This window comes from Phyllobates terribilis, unplaced genomic scaffold, assembly GCF_046119375.1.
Source record: "Phyllobates terribilis strain yellow unplaced genomic scaffold, ASM4611937v1 Scaffold_3__8_contigs__length_932513732, whole genome shotgun sequence".
Taxonomy (NCBI): Eukaryota; Metazoa; Chordata; class Amphibia; order Anura; family Dendrobatidae; genus Phyllobates; species Phyllobates terribilis.
This window is the reverse complement of record NW_027362763.1, coordinates 246,102,475-246,118,570: the sequence shown is the minus strand read 5'-3', so window position 1 is coordinate 246,118,570 and position 16,096 is coordinate 246,102,475.

Below are 16,096 nucleotides of genomic sequence, written 5' to 3'. Positions count from 1 at the left end.
CTTGCGCTTGCATTGCAAGGAATGGGGGAGGTACAATTGAACACTGCCCTGGGACAAGGACTTGCACGGGGATAGTTGCAAGTCTGCATCTTCTGATGCGGTAATGATCACTTCTGATGGGCACACTTTTAGGCAGTGACCTGGCTGTCAGAGATGCTTCTAGGGGTCTTCCCCATGCTGCTCCCATGTCTTTTCAGCACTGTATGCATGTGTCACACAGCACATGGCAAGATAAGGTTGTAAAATGTTAAAATGACATTTCCCGGTGAATGCATTTGTCACGGTTGAAAGCAATACAAAAGTGCAAAAACGCATAAAAAATGCTACTTGTGAACATAGCCGAAGGTGTGGAGGAGTATTTTTGGTTTTGGTTATTTATTTTACCTTATACACAAATCTTTACCCTGGAAAGGAAGTTCCTTAACATATTTCACAGGAAAACCGTTTCAGTTTAGTTTTTGAACGTTTTATTGTGAGCCCGTAAAAGTGGCTTAATACCTCTGACAACGTTGTTGACAGCAGTGACCTGGGGGTCAGAAAGGCTTCCTGGGGCGATCCCCATGCAGTCCCCATGTCATTTGAACACTGTCACTATCGTTTTGGGCACTTTTTAGGCTTTCTACAGACTGCTGGGGGTGTCACCGCAAAAATGCTCGGGTCTCCCGTAGACTAACTTTGGGCTTGTTGCTTGGGTCGACCACCCGAGTATCACGGTGAGCTCGGCCCGAGCTTCGAGCACCCGAGCATTTTAGTGCTCGCTCAACACTAATCGTTCTACATGATAATGATTTCAAATTACAGAAAATCTAAATTAAACTTTCAAAATTTCTCAAATTATTTAGGATCTAGGATGAGCTCTAGACTTAGCATGCTAAGCCATGTAAGTGCAGGATTTCTTCAATGAGGTTATTAATGGTTGTCTGAGGAATGTTTTGCCACTCTGAATGCACTTGGGCAAATCATCAAGATCTGCTGCTTGCAGCTCCCTTTGTAATTCCCGATCAGTGACTTCTCAAATGTGCTCGATGGGATACAAGTACGGAGACTCTGTATGCCATGGTAGCATGTTAAGGCCACACAGGTTGCTCACAGTAGCAAGCGCAATATGTGGCCAGGCATTATAATGTTAAAAAATGGCTCCTGGGACACTTTGGAGAAATAGTAGTACCAGTGGTCCTTGACAAGATCAATGTAACGTAGGTCTGTTAGTGTACCTGGACTGAAGACTAGAGGGGTCTAGCTACTGTACATTATGCCACTCCAATCCATAATTACTGGAGTAGAACAGTTGTGACATTCCCCAGTGAAGGCCTATTCATTGACATCATGCTACCACTCTCAAAGGCTATCATGGTGCACAGCACTGCATATATAGAGGCTGGAATGGAGGACTATCCTCTTCAGCGATGAGTCCTGCTTTGGTCTTGGGTACAATTTTATATCCAGAAATTGATGGCTTCTGTGGCAAGGTGGTTCCATGCTCTCGTTGCGGTCAATACGGAATGACAGTTCTAGTCCTGAGTCCTCTGGAATTTGTAGTTCCATCCAGGCTGGAAGATCGAGAGTTAACTTCTGTCAGTGATTGCTCCCCTGCTGTGTGGTACGGGTGGGGTTGCAAGCTATTCAAATTTATGAATTTTTTCTGTCCACTGCCAGTTATAATCTAACTACCTTTTGTGAACTTGTGTGCCTTGCTATATTCCAAGTGGACATTCTCGATGTTGACCTCGGCTCATTTTTTGACTATTCTCTTTTACAATTTTTTTTTTATCTACACTTTCCTCCTGGTTCTGACCAGGCAACCAGACCATTCTCTTGTCTCTGGTTCGCTCTGCTGGACAACAGCTCTTCTGTGGCAGCAATACAATGGACTCTGTAAGACCCAATCACTACACATGAGTTAAAGGGTGAAGACCAGGGTTCCTCTGGAATCTGCGAGATGAGGTGGATTGCGTCAAGTCTGTCCGAGGTAGCCTTTTTGAGCCTGCGGCCTCTGACAGACATAACCGTATTACTGGCCCCTATGGATCCCTTCCAATCAGTGGTTAGTCCAGGATCTTGCAGATTTGTTTCAGCGTCATGAAACCGCTCAGGCCCAAGCCCCTGCAGCACCTCCCTTGATTTTTTTTCTGAACCCAAGGTTAATCTCCTTGATCAATTTTCAGGTGACCTGTATTTCAGGCTCCGTCCACATTTGTCTGGTTCTGAGAGCCAATGTGTGGGATTCATCATTTCTTTGCTCCACAGTGACCTCCGGGCTTGGGCCTTTTTTCTTCCCCCTGATGTTCCAGAACTCTCCACAGTTGACTTCTTTTATGGAGCCTTAGGGCTCCTGTATAATGACCCTGACCAAGTAGATTTTTCAGAAAGTAAATTAACTGCCCTCCACCCATCAGCCTATGACGGTTTTAATCACAGCTTGATCCTACATACCCATATTACTATAGTCTATCAGCCCAGGAGAGGCATCATATTAGGTTAGGTTCCCAGCAAAGAAGGTTGCATTGTTATTGGCTGTTGATCGCACATGAATTGGCCAATTTATGTGCCAAGTATCTTCATTTTAACTTATTCTCTAGAGCAGCAATGCAATTCCAATTTCATATATTCCATGTTTGCATACTATAGCGTTATAGAGTGCAGCTTTAATTTGTTAGTTACATATTGAAGTGGCTCTCACACCTGTTTTTCTGTTTGAAAGTGACGGTCAGTTTTTGATATTTCCTATATCTTTCATGGCCTGATGTTCTGGACCAGAACGAATAAATATTTTACCCTTGGGGAGACAGGAGTTAGGTACCAGGTCTATGGGACAATAATAATCTCTGTGTGGGGGTAATGTTTCCGATTCTGAAACAGAAAAAAACATCCATTACTGAGTAAAACTATAGACAAATTCTCAGATAAAGACATACATTTTTTTGATATTCAAGGCTCCGGTGTACAACAATATAATCTTGGTGGCAGGAAAAAAAAAAAGATAAAGAGTCATAATGTAAAGTACCAACAATCTGGGACACCTCCTGTATGTAGGAACAAGCTGTGATTAAAACCGCCATAGGCTGATGGGTGGAGTGCTCGATCATAAAGCCTGTGTATACATATATCAAAGACTGACCATCACTTCCAAACAGAAAACCAGGTGTGAACAGGTGCAAGCTAAGAGAGCCATTTCCAGATGTAACTAACAAATTAAAATTGCACTCTGTAATACTATAGTATGCAAACATGAAATATATGAAATTGGAATTGCATTGCTGCTCTAGAAAAAAAAGTTAAAATGAAGATACTTAGCGCATAAATTGGCCAATTTATGTGTGCCCAAGAGCCAACGACAAGGCAAACTTCTTTGCTGGGAACCTAACTTAATATGATATTCACAAAAAAAGTCGCCTTGTCATTACCCATCCCCCCCACCCTCAAGTCATCATTTGCTCTCCCCACCCCCACTCTCAATTCATCATTCGCTGTCCCCCACCCTCAATTCATCATTCACTGTCCCCCGTCCTCCACCCTCAATTCATCATTCACTGTTATGGCACCCAGTGCCAGAGGCTGCAAAACAACCCCAAAACATCTTTAAACCTCCACCATATTTGACTAAGTACTGTGTTCTTTTCTTTGTAGGCCTCATTTTATTTTCAGTAAACAGTAGAATGATGTGCTTTACCAAAAAGCTCTATCTTGGTCTCATCTGTCCACTAGACGCTTTCCCAGAAGGATTTCGGCTTACTCACGTACATTGGCAAACTGAAGTCTAGCCTTTTTATGTCTGTGTCAGCAGTTGGGTCCTCCACGGTCTCCTGCAATAGCAACTCATTTCATTCAATTGTTGATGGATAGTTTGTGCTGACACTGAAGCACTCAGCCTGCTGGACACCTTGAATTTTTTTTAACTTGATTGGGGCTGCTTATCCACCATCTGGACTATCCAGCGTTGCAACCTTTCAGCAATTTTTCTCTGCCGTCTATGTACAGGGAGATTAGCTGCAGTTCCATGGGTTGTAAACTTCTTGATTATGTTGCACACCGTGGACAAAGGAACATCAAGATCTCTGGAGATGAACTTGTAACCTTGAGATTGGTGATATTCAACAATTTTGGTTCTCAAATCCTCAAACAGTTTTTCTTTCTCTTCCTTCTGTTCTCCATAATTAGTGTGGCACACATAGACACACAATGCAAAGATTGAGTCATGTTCTCCCCTTTTTATCTGGTTTCACGTGAGAGTTTCATATTGCCCACACCTGTTGCTTGCCTCAGGTGAGTTTGAACGAGCATCACAGGCTTGAAACAAAGTTGTTTATCTACAGTTTTGGAAAGGTGCCAACAATTTTGTCCGGCCATTTTTGGGGTTTTGTGTGAAATTATGTCCAATTTTTTTTTCTCTGTTTTTTTTTGTGTTGTTCCAATACAAAGGAAATAAATATGTGTAATTGCAATATTTTTCTAGGAGAAATACTTCATTTTCCGGAACAATTTCAAGGGTGCCAACACATTTAACATTCAACGATGACTGAATGTGCTCACCTTATAGGGTTGTGTAATACACAATAAATAAAAATCCTATGTTCCAGATGCTGCAGCTTCCAATAGGTATTATCTGATATTTTGCCAGGGCAATGGAAGTATCCTGTGCTGCTGGAGAAATGGCAATCCACAAAGGGATATGAGACATTGGTTTATTGTCTACTTGTTTCAGAGTCACACCGACTCCTTCTTCAGGACAACCACAAATAAGAGCAGTGTACAACATACATATGGTTAAATACATGAAGAAATTTGAAAAATTGTGCAAACGAGGATGGGTGTATATAGTCACATGTCATTAAGAATAAAGATCATAGATCAGGACGGATTATAACAAAAAACATACACATGTCAATCGACAGATAAATAAGGTTAACAAATGAGAAATATATATATACTTCATAACGATATGCTAAAAAATAAAAAAAGGATTAAAATTGTGTCTGTGTGAACTAATTTAAAAGTCTATTTAATTGGGTACGAACCCGGTGAGTTGTGGGGACAAAAACCGCCAACAATTCGGTGCAAAGTGTCATTGTAAGTGTATTGTGTGAAAAAATCCCTTCATGTTGGTGATGACAGGAAAGGTGTGATAATTTGCAGATAGGGGTATGTGGAAAAATTATGAATTATTCCTTTGGTATTCTTATATACAGTTTTTTGTATATTAGGTGAATTAAAATATTACCAAAATAGTGTTATCAATTAAAAGAAAATTATTGCTCAAATGATATTTTAATAAAATTTATAGTTTCTATTTTAGGGTATATTTAGGGTATAAGTGGCATAAAAAGTATATACAAGATACAGTGGGTACGGAAAGTATTCTGACCCCTTTACATTTTTTACTCTTTGTTTCATTGCAGCCATTTGGTATATTCTAAAAAATTAATTTTTTTTCTCATTCAATTTCACTCTGCACCCCATCTTGACAGACAACATTTGCGTGACAGCGTGGCAAATCAGGGAATTTGAAATGCCGAACAAATTTGCTCAACACTACTCATCACCTGCCCAATACAATCCCAACAGTGAAACATGGTGGTTGCAGCATCATGCGATGGGGGTGTTTTTCAGCTGCAGGGACAGGACGACTGGTTGCAATTGAAGGAAACATGAATGCGGCCAAGTACAGAGATATCCTGGATGAAAACCTCTTCCAGAGTGCTCTGAACCTCAGACTTGGCCAAAAGTTCACCTTCCAACAAGACAATGACCCTAAGCACACAGCTAAAATAACAAAGGAGTGGCTTCAGAACAATCCTGTGACCATTCTTGACTGGCCCAGCCAGAGCCCTGACCTAAACCCAGTTAAGCATCTCTGGAGATACCTGAAAATGACTGTCCACCAACGTTCACCATCCAACCTGACGGAACTGGAGAGGATCTGCAAGGAAGAATGGCAGAGGATCCACAAATGGTGTGAAAAACTTGTTGCATCATTCCCAAGAAGACTCATGGCTGTACTAGCTCAAAAGGGTGCTTCTACTCAATGCTGAGCAAAGGGTCTGAATACTTATGACCATGTGATATTTCAGTTTTTCTTTTTTAATAAATTTACAAAAATGTCTACATTTCTGTTTTTTTTCAGTCAAAATGGGTTGCAGAGTGTACTTTAATGAGAAAAAAAATGAACTTTTTAGAATTTACCAAATGGCTGCAATGAAGCAAAGAGTGAAAAATGTAAAGGGGTTTGAATACTTTCCGTACCCACTGTAAATACCCTATGCCACTTTGGCTTTATATATAAATATTTTTTAGATTATAATTGACCCAATTGGTTATTTTAAATTTTTCATCCCCCTAATGAACATGTATTTGATTTTGTTTTAAGGGGTTAAAGATACTCAAGGCATAAAAGTTAACTGGCAACCTAAGTGTAGTCATTGGGATTTAAAATCCTGCCACTGGCAAATTTGACCTCTGAGAGGAACCTGTTGTATACTCATATTTCAATACTACAGATATGGAGGAATGAAATAGCTTTTCCTCCAAACACAAAGGGCTTTTGTATTGATAAGAGGTTTGCAGATATGTTCCTCCTAATTTCCACAAATTTGTAAGATTCGTTGTATTTGTCATTTTGCACACTTCTGATGCTCATTTTAATAACTTGTTCATTCTTTTGGCAATAACATAATAGAGCAATACTTAATGTACTCTTCAATATGTCATCACATGAATAACAGGAAGAGAAGACAATTATGTATTCATGTGCTGCACATTATTTATAGTTACCTGTCATTATAATGTGGGTGTCACAAAGAGTGCAGGGACTAAATAATGATGATAACAATAATCATTACAAATTGTAGTCTTAGTAGTAATGAAGGTAATATGCTCATTTCACCATTGTTTCCTAAACCAGAGCCATTGACTCATATCTTCAAAAACCACCTGACCTTTTGTATAGCAGCAATTATAGATCATAGGAAAGTTAGCTGTATGTAATCAACATCTACATAACAAGTAAACCAACCTTAAACAAAACTGACTGCACCAATATAGTCAAAATCTTATTTCTTGGGCATAACCTAACAAATATTTAGTAAACCAAGGCTATATGACGTAGACGAAACCAATTCACAGAGAATAGCCAACAGAGGGGAGTATAAATATATACCCAGTCATTATTCTCCTTTTCTCCAGCATCGTTTTGATATATGATGTCTGTGCGCAGGCGCATGCTGGGTCCGCAGGTCCTGTTACTCACTGCGTCTTTATCTGAACTCGGGCCGGGTCACGTGACCAGTTTCATCACTTTCATTCTCACGTGGTTGTTCTTTCCCTCGCGTCACCCGGTCCGGTCCCTTCAGTTGACGCGGCAGGGAATGGGTTGGGTGGATGCTGTGGTGTTGCCTGCTCCATTGAGAGGCATCAAACTAGCCCCCTGACTAAAATATGTTGTCTTACTTCCAAAAAATTACTCAAGTTCTAAACATGGGGACATAACAATGGTGGATGCAGAAGTTGCTGTTGCACCTTTGCACTAAAGCCTAGAGGGTTCCAAAAGGTCCCATTGGCCATTATGAGAATACCAGTACAATTGGTTTATCACTAGATATTTCCATCTCTAGCTGCTGAAATCCAGAGACAAATTACTGGAATGAAGTAGGTTTTTGTCTCTTTGTTCTTGCTCTCTTGTCAGTCAAACTGGATGCAGTCATAACAGAGACACAGGTTTTAAGTTCAAGGCAGATGACAAGCGAAGGGAAAGAGTTCCAACACTTATTGTGCTAGCAGACTGCTGATGAGGAGTAACTACACAATCAAAAAAATGTTTGTCAAGTTACAGAACATGAGAATCAAGACTTAGAGATTATAGACTTATATGTGCACCCAAAGCAGTTTTAAGTTGCTATCGTCGATAAGAACAGCAAGGCCATGCTTTTTTACAGGTTTTGTGTGAAAGGATAGGTTCCTCTCAACTTCAGGCTGCCTGCATTAACCACTTAGTTTACTACTTGCTGTTTATAAATTGAATTTAAAAGGATTTCCGGTAAAAAGAATTGTAGGTAAATGTGTAAATTAATAAATCCTTTAGGGCTTCGGCCACACATCCGTTTGAATTTTACCATCCATGAGAAACTGACCATTTTTTTCTCATGTCATCCATATTGCCTCCGTGTGGCATCCGTGTTACATCTGATTTTTTTCTCATCTTTTTATTTTTTAACTAAAGGAATTCTCAAGTGAATAAAAAGACCCGTGGAAGGACACAGGTTTTCATGCAAATATATCAGAAAACAACAGATCTGTGAGACAAGGATGCAAAACTAACGCAAATCAGAAGCCTTCAGATTTGCATCCGTGTTTCATGGATCCCAATAGACTTGTATGATCGAATCTCATCTGCAAACATGGATCAAAATGGTACCAGCTCTGAGTCTGATGGATCTCAAAGATGGATCCAGGTTTTTCATGGATGTGTGCATAGATCCTTAAAATGTTTTTTTGTGCTGTGCACAAGAACAAAAAAGGACAGCACCTGGACATTTCAGACGGACGTGTAAGTGCAGCCTTACTAACATACTTGATGACTGAAAGATGCCCAGATCTTTAGCTACAAGATCCTTTCCTGTGTCCTGGCATGTGCTCATCTGGTTTGTGTGGGAACCATCCAGGGGTCCATTACCAGAACTTGCTGAAGATTGAGGAAACCTTCAGAAGTCTAGTATATTGGAATACCAATTTTTCAATAAATCAGTGTTTTATATACAAAGTGGCCCAAAAGTAAGTATACAATTGAATCAATGAAATTTATACAGTACAGATTTTATGGGTAAACATACACACTGACATAACAAAATGAGGTTTTGTTTTTGCATTTTATTATATTTTTTGCCTATTGCATTTGCATTTGGTAAAGATCGTGTAATCTCATAAATGCTTGAAATGTCACCCATCAACGTTGCCACGTTCTTATACCTACTGAAAGAAAGCTCCCCTTAATGGTAGCCAAAAGCAGCCTGGAATTTATCATTTAAAGAGGTATTCCCATCGTAGACATTTATAGCATAGCTGTGTAGCGCAGTGCGGGGCACTACATGAAAGGGTGGGTCCTGTCTGGGTGTTGGTGCTGTGACAGTCTTGCGCCCGTGCAGGCTGCCTGTAGCCGATGATGTGGGCTGGCCAGGAACATAGGTTCTACAGTTCAATAAAGGAGACTCTCATTGAAACACAGAATCTTTACTGAACGATAACTTGGCAAATGATGTATAAGGGATAGCGAGCAGTGATGGGCGAGCACTAAAATGCTTGGGTGCTCGGGTCCAGCAAATTGGGATGCTCGGGTGCTCAACCCGAGCAAAGAGCCCAATGTAAGTCTATGGGAAACTCGAGCATTTTTCAGACGGCTCCCCTCGGGGGTCTATAGAGGGCCTAAAAATTGCCCAAATTGATGGGAACAGTGCTCAAATGACATGGGGACAGCATGGGGAAGACCCCTGGAAGCATTTCTGACTCCCAGGTCACTTCTGTCAACAACGTTGTCAGAGGTATTACGCCACTTTTATGGACTCACAATAAAACATACAAAAACGAAACCAAAATGGATTTTCCTGGGAAATATGTTAAGGAACATCCTGACTTGTATATAAAGCAAAATAAATAACCAAAAACAAAAATGCTCCTCCACACCTTGAGCTATGTTCACATGTAGCGTTTTTGATGCGTTTTTTTCACTTTTGCAGTGCTTTCAACCGTGACAAATGCATTCACCAGGAAATGTCATTTTAACATTTTACAACCTTATCTTGCCATGTGGTGTGTGAGATATCATCAGACACATTGTGTTTCATTTATGAAGGAGGGACTCTGAAAGTCACAAAGCCTATTTTTATAGGGCCATCAGGCGACCTTTACTATTCTTAAAGGGCCAGCAGTCGGCCCTCACTATTCTTAGAGAGGCATCAGCCAGCTATGTTTTATTGTTCGCATTACTAAAGAGTGGGTCTCCTATACTGTTATTGCGTATGCAGTGAGTGGCAGGGCTGCCCAAAATTTGGACGCACTCCAATACCACTTTGAAATTTTGGACGCACCCCAATATCCCTTTGAAGAGACTTAGAGGAGGGCCTCCTGAAAACAATGTTCCCATTATTAGAAAGTAAGTCTCCCATTGTGTTTGCCTATGCAGTGATTGCAAGGGTTGCCAAAAATTTGGAGGCACTCCAATGCCCCTTGGAAGAGACGTCGAGGCCAGAGGGCCTCCTTAAAACAATGTTCCCATTATTGGGAAGTGGGTCTCCCATTGTGTTTGCCTGTGCAGTGAATGCAAGGGTTGCCAAAAATTTGGAGGCACTCCAATGCCCCTTGGAAGAGACGTGGAGGTCAGAGGGCCTCCTGAAAACAATGTTCCCATTATTAGGAACTAGGTCTCCCATTGTGTTTGCCTATGCAGTGAATGCAAGGGTTGCCAAAAATTTGGAGGCACTCCAATGCCCCTTGGAAGAGACGTGGAGGTCAGAGGGCCTCTTTAAAACAATGTTCCCATTGTTAGGAAGTGGGTCTCCCATAGTGTTTGCCTATGCAGTGAATACAAGTGTTGCCAAAAATTTGGAGGCACTCCAATGCCCCTTGGAAGAGACGTGGAGGTCAGAGGGCCTCCTGAAAACAATGCTCCCATTATTAGGTAGTGTGTCTCCCATTGTGTTTGCCTATGCAGTGATTGCAAGGGCTGCCAAAAATTGTGAGGCACTCCAATGCCCCTTAGAAGAGACATGGAGGAGGGCCCCATAAAAAATGTTCCCATTAGAAAGGAGCAGGTCTCCTATACTTGTAATGCCCATGCACTAAGTGTATGGGCTGACAAACATTTACCCCTGGGGGGTATACATGAACATACTGTATAAAAAAAAATTTTCACGGGCATCATAAACATCATTTAAAAAAATTATGTGGATGTTGCATGACGGACCACGGTCACCCTGGTGATATGATGGTGGAGGATGAGGAGAAGGAGGAGGACAAGAGCAAATGGTTAAAATCATGAAGCGTATAACCATGTGTGGGTGTGAAGAGGTGCATGGGTATACACCTCCCAAAAAAACACACTGAATTTGAGTTTCTTACGCTGCTATCATTCGGTGGTGTTCAGAAGTCTGGCCCAATCCAGCCCTTGTTCATTTTTATAAGAGTCAGCCTGTCAGCATTTTCAGTTGACAGGCGGATGCGCTTATCAGTTATAATTCCACCAGCGGCACTAAAAACCGCGCTCTGATAAAATGCTGGCGGCAGGGCAGGCCAGGATCTCCAAGGCATAGAGAGCCAGTTCATTCCACGTATTCAGCTTGGATACCCAATAATTATAAGGCACAGAGAAATCACGGAGGACGTTGGTACGGTCGGCAAAGTACTCCCTCAGCATCTTCCCAAACTTTGCACTCCTTGTGAGAGTACCCCGCGCCTCAGGGCTTGTGCGATGGGAGGGGCTGAGAAAATTCTCCCAGAACTTTGACAGTGTTCCCCTGCCTCTGCTGGATTGAAGTTGTGTCTCTCTCGCCTGTACTCCTTGGTTGTCCAACGAACTGTGACCTCTGCCGCCAGCATTTTCAGATGGGAATTTTTTTAATAGTTCCGCAACAAGGGCCTTCTGGTACAGCCCCATTTTTGTAGACCTGTCCGCATCAGGAATAAGAGATATAAAGTTCTCCTTGTAGCGTGGGTCTAGAAGTGTCACCAACCAGTAATGACTATCATCCAAAATTTTGAGAATGCGAGGGTCATGGGAAAGGCAGCATAACATAAACTCAGCCATGCGTGCCAGACTGCTAACAGGCAAGACTTCCGTGTCCTCACCAAGAGGATGACTGACCATGCTCTCCTCCTCCTCTCTGTCCTCTGGCCATCCTTGCTGAACAGGCTGTATGACAGTGTAACGGGGGTCATGGTGGCAGTCAGTAGCAAGTGACATTTCAGTTTCAGTGATTACATCCTCACCCTGGCCCACTACAGAAAAAGGCAACTCGGAGAATCTCTGGGTGTGTGTGTGTTGTGGTGCTTCCGTGGAGGAAACCTTCATACTCACTTCTGACCCGCCGTCCCGGGTGTTGAGTCTTTTAACCTTCAGAAGGAGAAAACCAGACCAGCTTAAATACGTAAAAACTTCTTTACTTGCAGCCACAGTCACATACAGGGAGTAACCAGAGATACAGTCTCTTTGTGATCTCTTCACATACAGCGGCACTTTACCAGTGATGAAAGTCACGGACACTGATTTGGACATGAAGACCAACGCCGAGAACGCCAGCTCTCTGGTTAACTCCATTCTCTGTCCCACTGCCTGACCTGCTTGGATCCACCTCCCTGATGAGGCTGTCCTGTCTTGGCACATAAAGTGAAGTTCCCACATTGACCTCTCCATGTACATCTGTTCCTGTTGTCCCCACTGACTAGACTGTTCGGATTCACCTTCCAGATAAGGTTGTCCAAAAACTCCCAGACTGTGACACACACACACACCTTTCTCCTATACTTTCTCCTGTGTCCTCCTGACACGACCTCACTAGTCACTGTCCCTCACTCAACTCACTCTCCCTGCAATCAGGAAGTGACTCCTTTCTTCACTAAACCTGCCACTCCCACACTGGAGCAGCTCCTAAACCCCTTAACTCTTTCCCAAACATAACTACATACTCTGTGTGCTATAGTGCCCACCTCTGCACTACTTCTTCTATCAATCTAATAGTCTACCCGCACCAACCTATATTGAACCTATAAGTAATTCATCAGACATTAGATCATATGAATGCTCATATATAAACATAGAACACAGCATTATGTGCATTAAGAGGGAAGAGGCGCATGACCGTCCCGGTCACCCTCTTACAACAGCTGTGCAGGTAGTACCGTCTATAGCGCAGGAAACTAGCTCCTGTTCCTCCTCCTCCTCCTCATTGTCACCCAATCCACGTTGGGATGAGATGAGGCTGGGCTGTGTGTAATCACCCTGTATGGTTCCTTGCCTCGTCTCATCGTGCTCCGCCTGCAATGCATCCTCTTTGTGAGCAGAGAGCATTACAGAAGACAGAGAAGCGGGATGGTGACGCTAATTATGGCGTCATCGCCGCTCACCATCTTGGTGGAGTCCTCAAAGTTTTGGAGGATGGTACATATGTCTGACATACATGTCTACTCCAGAGGTCTTATGTGTGGAGTATGAACTGAATACCGACGGCCTTGTTGATGCTGGTACTCAACAACTGCCCTCTTCTGCTCACAAATCCTCCCCAACATCTGCAGTGTAGAGTTCCAATGCGTGGGGACATCACACACCGGTCTGTGAACTGGAAGCAAAAAATGCTGCTGAAACACGGCAAGGGCAGCGGAAGCTGTAGGTTACTTTCTAAAATGGGCACACAGGCAGCGTACTTTAACTAGCAGATCTGGCAGCTCCAGGTAGGATTTGAGAAACCACTGAACCACGAGGTTAAGCACATGGGCCAGGCATGGTACCTATGTGAGCTCGCCTCAAAGCCGCCACCAGGTCCCGGCCATTGTCACACACGACCATGCCTGGCTGTAGGTTCAGCGGTGTGAGCCACAGATCTGGCTGCTCTTTCAGAGCTGTCCACAACTCTTCAGCATTGTGTGGTTTGTCACCTAAGCATATTAACTTCAGCACAGCCTGTTGCCACTTGGCCGAGGCAGTGCTTCCAGCTTGTGACTGATGTGGTCATTTTGGAGATGGAGGCTGAAGAGGAGGAGGAGGCTGAGGAGGATGAGGTGCAGGAGCTGTAGACTGTGGTGGCAACCCTGATAGACCTCAGGCCCGCAATCCTTGGCGTCGGTAGGACGTGGTCCGACTGGGTGACGGCTTCCACTATGTTAACCCAGTGTGCCGTCAGCGAGATGTACCGTCCCTGCCCACAAGCACTTGTCCACGTGTCCGTGGTTAGGTGGACTTTCCGGGTAACTGCGTTGTTGAGGGCACAGCTAATGTTTTGGGACACGTGCTTGTGTAATGCGGGGACGGCACAGCAGGAGAAATAGTGGCGGCTGGGGACCGAGTACCGATGGACGGCAACCGCCATCAGGTTGCGGAATGCTTCCTTGTCCACGAGCCTAAAAGGCAACATTTCGAGCACAAGTATTTGTGAAATGTGGGAATTTAGTAATGTGGCTGCGTATTTGCGCTTACGTTCCAAGGATTGGGATATGGACAACTGAACGCTGCGTTGGGACAAGGATGTGGACGTGCTTCCTGATGCTGCTACTTGAGAGTGTGCAACGAAAGGTGCAGAGCAGGAGGCATCTTTGCATGCACCATGGACAGGGGATTGGCTTGCATGCACAACAGCGGAAGAAGCAATGGTGCAACTCGCAGACACTGTTCCTGGACCCTGGGGTTCAGCCCACAAAGTCGGGTGTTTTGCTGCCATGTGCCTGATCATGCTAGTGGTGGTCAGGCTGGTTGTTTTGCCACCCCTGCTGATGCTGGCCTGGCAGGTGGTGCAAATGGCCTTTTTGGGGATATGGGCAGACTCGGGAAGATCTAACAGTTGTACTGGCAACTTCCTTCATGTTGGTGTTACGGGGAACGACTGCCTTCCCTCTGTCTGCGGCCACCACACTGCTTCTTCCTGCCTGTTGGGGTGCTCTGCCTCCCTCCCCCTATGTGCTCATGTCCTCGCTCTGCATGTCTTCCAGCCAGATTGGGTCAGTTACTATATCATCCACCACCTCGTCTTCCACTTCCGCACCCTGGACCTCCTCCTGACTTTCTGGCAATTGTGTCTCATCATCGTCCACCTCTTGTGACACTTTCCCACCATCGCCTTCGTGTGACCGTGGCTGCTCAAATATTTGGGCATCTATACATGCAATCTCCTCTTGCCTCGCTTCAAGTGGACCGGGCGAGAGGCCCGAATCTATAAATGGAAAAGTGAACAGCTCTTCAGAATGTCCAAGTGTGGGATCAGTTGTCTCTGGGCACTCGGCATGGTGGGAGGAAGGAGGATCAGGGTGAGGAATATGGGGTCCAGACTCATGGCTACCAAGACTTGACCGTGTGGAAGACAGGGTGGTGGTGGCTAAGTGACTGGAAGCATTATCCACTATCCAACCAACAACCTTTTGACACTGCGAGTACGCTCGCTCATCACTAATAGCGAGTACAAAGTCTCATGAACCTTTCCGCTATTGTATCTAGCATTCTTCCCTCACACCGTATCCTTCCTCTGTAGTTCTACTCCAGCTTGTCTGTTTCATCCTATGTCGCCACAACCCAGCCTGAATGCCACAGTCCTGATCAGTGAGTCTCTCTACTAGTCAGTCACTTCTTTCTCTGGATCTCGCTATCCCTGTTATTGAGTATTCTCTCAACTGTGGATTACCCCAATGGCAGCACTATTTTCTTCACTCTCCAAACCGTATCTGCTTGTCAGGAAGTTCCCTACTGTCTTCCTACATAGCCCCTCCCACTATGGGCTAGTCACAATATTAACTGTTTCTGACCCTGCTGTCGGTTGCTGGGCAGAACTTCCTATATTCAACTATACATTACCTATGTTATAAAACTATACATATTATACTTCACACCACTACACTACTATACACTACAAAAACATATGACATTTCACATGGCACATTACATCACGAAATTACATTATACATGACACAATATATACACTGCTCAAAATAATAAAGGAAACACTTAAATAACAGAATATAACTCCAAGTAAATTAAACTTCTATGAAATCAACCTGTCCACTTAGAAAGCAACACTGATTGACAATCAATTTCACATGCTGTTGTGCAAATGGAATAGACAATAGATGGAAATTATTGGCAATAATCAAGACACCCTCAATAAAGGAGTGGTTCTGCAGGTGGGGACCACAGACCACATCTCAGTACCAATGCCGTCTGGCTGATGTTTTGGTCACTTTTGAATGTTGGTTGTGCTTTCGCACTTGTGGTAGCATGAGACGGACTCTACAACCCACAGAAGTTGCTCAGGTAGTGCAGCTCATCCAGGATGGCACATCAATGCGAGCTGTGGCAAGAAGGTTTGCTGTGTCTGTCAGCGTAGTGTCCAGAGGCTGGAGGTGCTACCAGGAGACA